Here is a 6,049-nt window from a genome sequence, read left to right as displayed (position 1 = left end):
GATTGAGGGGGGGGGGGAGCTTTTCAAATCAAAAAATTAGTGAATGTTGTCTGTTGGTTTTTTTTTTTTTTCTTCGTATATTTCGCGATAACATGAAACTGCTTCTCAAATTTGCTTTTCGACTTTGGCAAAGCGATCACTGTCTTGATCCATAGTTTCGAGTAGCTGAAGTCCTCGATTCAGTTCAGAAAATACTTCAGCTAATCATTTTAAAGTAAATTTTTTAACGATTTCTCTTCTTCATTATTCCTTTCTTCTTTTACAACTTTTTCGTTTTGGAAAATCAAGTCTTCATCAGTCAATTCACCTTCTTAGTGATCTGCTAATTCTTCTATATCGGTAATATTGATTTCTAGGTCCAGTTTTTTTGCAATTTCAACGATTTCTTCACCAATTTGTTCTAACCTACCATGCTCATTGTACTCTTCGAGTGTCTCCTGCGGTAGTAACTTCTTCCAAATTCCTCGTATACATTGTTCCGATACTTCCTTCCATGAAGTTCCAATGTTCTGGATACATTGGTTAATATTCTGGTTAATGTCCATTGCTGTTATTGCTTGAGAAAATATAGTTTTCAGGTAATATGTCTTGAATGTAGCAATCGAACCTTGATCCATAGGTTGAATCACAGCTGTTGTATTGGGCGGTAGATACATCACATTTATATTTTCATTCAAATCGCCGATGTGAAGAGGATAGATGTCCTGGAGCATTGTCTAGCAGCAATAGAATTTTAAAAGGAATGTTTTTTTTTTTTTGTTTTTTTTTTTCAAGACAGTAGGCACGTACTTCTGGAATAAAACAGTTTAAGAACCAGTCTTCGAATAAAACAATTGTAATCCAAACCTTAGGATTAGTAAACCGGCAACTTATTCTTGTCAATGTTTTTCAAAGCTACGGGGTTTTGTGAACGCTAAACAAGAAATCGTTTTAATTTAAAATCAGCAGCATTTTCTCCAAGAAGAAGCATAATCTTATCTTTAAATACCTTAAAGATCTTCATCTACGTTAAAAATATGCTCTTGCAAATAGCCTTCATCTTTTATCATCGCTTTCAGATTTTTCTTGAAAATTTGGAAGTTTCAAAATCGGAACTAGCAGCTTCTCCTATAAGTTAAATCGGCTTTTAAATCGATAAAACCAACCTTTACTAACGTTAAATGTATGCTCGTTATTTATCTTCTTCTTGTTTCCTTAAATTGTCAAATAGACTGCGTGCTTTTGTTTGAATCGTAAATAAACTGAGGAATATTCTTGTTGATTTGATCATCTATCTATATCATTAAAAGCTTCTCCATTTCATGAATTGACCCTTCTCTTATTTTCGTTTCATACATTTCATATTCGTTTGTACATTTCATATTAACTGCCTCTTTAGCTGCCTCCATTATTCTTGATTTATCTTTTATGATTGTTGAAACATTTAAATGCGATAGTTTTCCTTCTCGTGCCTATTTCACCGACTTTCTTTTCTTTTTCATATACTTCAATGACCTTCATTTTAACGTAAACTTAAAGTTTTCCCCGCCTTCTTTTTTTATGTTGGAATTTCCATCAGTAGTTTTACTACTCTTACTGGACATGATAGGGTTACAAGATACAAAAATTGCAACGAGAGAAAAACGAACACTTCGACTGCTGATTAGCGACTAACGTGCCAAAGGCTGTGATAAGTTACAAGTGGGTGAATCATAGCAACGGCTATTCCGTATTGGTGATAGGCTTTGCTTGTCGACTAATGGCGACGCTGCGATGCATTTACAAAAGCAATGTAATATATGTATGTATATGCTGGCGGCAATTAACTGGATAAAGTTAAATTAGAGAATTTTTAATAATAATTTTTGGCCATCGTAAACGTGAATCTTCGTAAGTCGAGTCGTCGTCGTAAGTCGAGGACTACCTGTACATTGCTGTGATTGTTAGTTATTAAGTACGTAACATCTATCTGTGGCTTGACCCTGTGACAACATGCGATTTGACAAGATAAATTACGGACATATTCAAAATATATAAATAAATAAATATATTTATTTATTTTATAATTATATTTTGCCAAGAATAAAGTACTATTCGATTACATTATTGTATTTTTACTATTACATTAATTTAGATGATGTATTTTTATCATGAGATACTTTTAGATTAATATAAGAACAGTATTTAATGTTTGGTTGATCGGATTTGTGATACTTATGTAGTTAGTCTTTATATAGGGAAAAAGCTCCGCTTGTGTAACACGAAAGCCTAATTATTGGATGCTGAACCCGACATATACCTGACATGCTTATGCTAGGATATACATTTGATGTTCCGTAATGGTAATTCCAAGAAAGAGCTCATGATGAAAAGTAAAACTGATATAAATGATTCTTATTCGGAAATAAATAGGTTGGGAGTGAAATGGGTGGGCAACATTATTAAGGTATTTTATTAAGCAAGAAATCCACAAGAAGATGATGTGGAAAGAATATCGTGAGAATAAGAGTAAGAAGAGTTATGAAATATATAACGCTCAAGACAGAAAAGTAACGAGTGTGCGGAAAGCTACATCGCACTATGAAACGAAATTGGCCATGTAAGCAAAGGCAATACAAAAGAATTTTATGGTTAAGCTGCAAGCAAAAGAAAGAAGGAATGTGAAAGAATAACTTTATTGAATGCAAATGGTACACGAGTGTCAGAAGCTCAAGTTATTGTTCAGTTCTCACTTTATAAAATATATCAACCTGGTGTATGTAACATGGTGCACAGCGCTACTGCTGCATCGGATGAAGAGTTAGTGATGCATGACAATGAGCTTGAAGAACAGTTGCATAATCTGGATAAGAATTTGTCTATAAGGACAGATGGAATATCTGCCCGTTTGCTAAAGGAATGTTCAGCAGAATTGGCCTTTCACATGTATGTATAACTTGAGTCTCAGCTCAGGAATCGTACCACAGGAATGGAAGGAATGCATGATAGTTCCATTGTACAAGGGTGGTGCAAAAACTGATTATCTAACTACCGACTTATCATTATCTCTGGTGTGGTGGTTAAGATTTTAGAGAAGTTGATAAGAACTCGCATCAGAAATGGGTAGAGAAACATGCTATACTCTGCAAGGAGCAGAATGGATTTTCTAAAGGATGTCATGTTTTAGCAATTTACTGATATTTTATAACAATGTTACGGCCCAGTTGGATAAAGGGAATGGATACATTACGTAATGTTGGATTTTTCCAAGACATTTGATAGAATGCCATGCGAAAGGCTGTTTCATAAACTGGGGAATATGGGGTTGAAATATATACTGTTCACTTGCATCACAGGGATGGTTGACAGGCAAATATCAAAAAGTGATATACTGTACAGTGGATGTGAATCTGCCAGATTTAAGGTGACCAGTGGTGTACCTCAGGGTTGGGTCATTATTATTCATTCTATACATTAATGACATCAGGCAGGGTCTAACACGAGATGTCCAATTATTAGAACCCTTCCAACTACTAAGTCCACGCTAAAACTTGCTAAACATTTTGCGAGGGATCAGTAGCAAAGGCTCTCCCAATTGACCAACCTTTCCTTGATGACCATATGTACATATAGTTCTCAATATGTATATACATGGATAGTAGTAAATGCACACGACTTAATAATTTTAACATCTTATTGTTAACTACACGAGTTATAGTTGTACTTCGTATATAGTTATAATTATGTATTCCTATGCAGAGATCGTAGTAAACACACAAAACTTACGAATTATAAGGTCTTCGTGATAACTATGTGTGTATATATAATTATCACAACGCATGCGTATGCAGGAATCGTAACAAATACACACCAGGTAAGAATTATCAGGTGTTATGTATCATACAGGGACCGTAGCAAATCCACATACGTTAAGAATTATAAGATCTTCATAATACCCTATATTTAGATACAGGGATCGTAGCAGATACACAACTTAATATTATAAGGCGGCAACACGGGGCTCGCGGGCACCCAAGTGGCCCCGAAGCATTTTTAAAGTGCCTGCCACTGTGCCGAATATTGAAGCGTCGAACAACCTTCAAATCTTTTATTGCGCATGCGAACCGCACATCACCAATTACGCGTTATGCACTTCTGTCGCACTTTTTCATACTTAAGTATGAAAAAGTGACAATCAGTTGTTTATTTGATTTGTTTCTAATAATTTTATATATATTTAAATTATATTTTTTACAACCCATTATGGTTAACATAAATAAATAAAAAAAACATTTATAACTTTAACATAGAGTGGGAAGAACAATTTGGTTTTATTTATTTTAAAGGAAAATGTGTTTAACTCAACTCTCGCATTGCTTCTTATGCAATACAAGAGTTGCGGTTCCGAAAAGTCCAACGTAGAGAGACATTTCAACACTGTTCATAAAACTTTTAATACTAAGTTTTTTATAATTAGAAAAAAAAAAGATTTGTGAGTTGAAACTAAGTAGAATTGTAAGTAACATTTTGTATTAATAAATTCATTTAAAATAAATATGTATCGAATGTACTCTAAGCTTCCAACTTCCCCTCCAGCAAAATTAGGGTAAAGTGCCCTTTGTCATAAGCCAGCCATTCGGGGTACCCTCTTTAGTAAGGAGGTTGCCGACCTCTGTTATAAGGTAACAGAGGTCGGCTATGAAATGAAAACTATAGGTAGATATGCTTATGTATACGTAGAGAAATATCATGACAAACAGTGTATATTCGTTGGGTATTTCTGCACACAAACCGTAAAATGAGGTATATTTATATAGTATGTAGAACAACCTCCGAAAATAAAAGTTTACATGTGTTTCACAGTTAACATATCAAAATATGTTTACTATGCATGCTTCTATTGAGTTCATCCCAAACGAATTTCAGTTCAAGATATATATGTCTCGCCGACAACCCGATGTAGATATATTTACGTATGTAAGCAGCGACCATCTAATATGCACGAGGCTCCACATTTATAATTCTCGATAAATGAATATGCAGATATTTCTCGTGCATTCTGCAGTGGTCATAGTAAATGTCCTGAGGTTGTTTGGTTGTTAATTATAAAATCCCTAATAAAATTCATAATCCATTACACTGCCAGAAGGCGCAATGACATCAAATGCAGTGCAACTCACGATTCGTTGATTTGAAGACACAAGTATTTGAACAGTCCAACCAAGAAAGGGCGTAAATCTGAAATTTCGCAAATGACTGAAGATGTTGGGATTGTAGTTGTTGAGCAGTCAAATGAGAATGCTGTAGGTTTATGCAGTGCGTGTGCCGTATAAAGACAATTAAATTTGTCATGCGACGATGTGGAGAACTTGGCTTAAAGGTTTGCGATGATACCTGTATAAGCTCAGCCACAGTCAACAGCTGCAAGCGAGAGATGACAGTGTCCGGAAACGTTTGCGTTGACATTTCTGGCATACATGGAGTCGGGTGGAGTAGCATCAGGCATTCCAAACTGCCGCAAATGAACTAGAGTATTTCCGATAATTTCAACGGGTTACCTTATCTTCGCTAGGTATATTATATATAGCACGATATATAACATTTCACAGAGGATAGAGTAATCACTCGCTCCTTACGAAATGGCCACCACGTTCATCAGATATCAACGCCTGTGACTTTTGGCTTTGTGGTTACCTGAAAAGCATGGTGTGTCGGGACAAAGTTCTTCATCTTGCAATCTTCAAAGACATTGCAAAACATGTGCGGAAATTTTCGGCAGATCCGTTGTAAGCAGCGCTGTGAGGTGGCATCAGTTGTTCCTGTGGAAAAGAAAACGCATTGTGCGTCACCTCTATTGATCATCGGATCTCTTTGCAGCATGTCAGTTGCATGTGATGTGTTTTTTCTTATCACATCATTTTATTAAATGAGCCAAAATCTGTTCACTACGATCTAATTAGGTTACTCACCCCAAAGTTGAAATTATTTAGTCTTCTGGTTCTCTATACAGATTGCTCTGAATAGGAGGTGCTTTAATTTTCAACATCGTGTATATACAGACAGTGCGATTTTCACTCTTCCTCAGATTTCT

The sequence above is a fragment of the Typopeltis vanoorti genome, chromosome 5 (assembly GCF_054136105.1).
Source record: "Typopeltis vanoorti isolate ZY-2024b chromosome 5, IOZ_Tvanoo_1.0, whole genome shotgun sequence".
Classification (NCBI taxonomy): domain Eukaryota; kingdom Metazoa; phylum Arthropoda; class Arachnida; order Uropygi; family Thelyphonidae; genus Typopeltis; species Typopeltis vanoorti.
The sequence above is the reverse complement of the archived record's forward strand: the minus strand, read 5'-3'. Positions refer to the sequence as shown.